Here is a 585-nt window from a genome sequence, read left to right on the forward strand (position 1 = left end):
GCATTCGGAAATTTTTTTCACCATGAAGACAAGTCCAGAGGTCAAATTTTTTTTTTTCAAATTAAAGTATATTACATTAGCTTTAATTTAAGATATATATAAAAGTGTCAGACCTTCCGGAACATTTTCAAAAGTTAAGTTGAAAAAGTTAATTTTTTGTGAAAAAGTTGTCATTTTAAATCCCCCCTGTGAGCAGAAAAAAGGTCAAATTTACAAAAAAAATATACCAAATGACAGATAAAGACATCAAGCATCTATAAAAAAAAAGAATTATATTGATCCATACATCTTTCAAAAAGTTATAGCATTATAAAGTTAAAAATATAAAAAACCCAACCCAACATCAACTCCTATTTCCTTAATTATATCCAGATTAGTAATTATTTTAATTATATATTATATAATTTTTATAATTAATTATTTTCAAATTATTATTGATTTTTAATATGTTAAAAGTAATCATTTTGAACCTACTTCTTTTTGTTCTTTAAAGTGAAAGTTTTAATAAAAAAAAAATGAATTTATTACCATAACTTTTAACTCAACTTGCAAGTTTGAAATAAATATTATTAAATAGAAAAAAAT

Source organism: Daktulosphaira vitifoliae, unplaced genomic scaffold (genome assembly GCF_025091365.1).
Source record: "Daktulosphaira vitifoliae isolate Bord-2020 unplaced genomic scaffold, ASM2509136v1 Scaffold_420, whole genome shotgun sequence".
Classification (NCBI taxonomy): Eukaryota; Metazoa; Arthropoda; class Insecta; order Hemiptera; family Phylloxeridae; genus Daktulosphaira; species Daktulosphaira vitifoliae.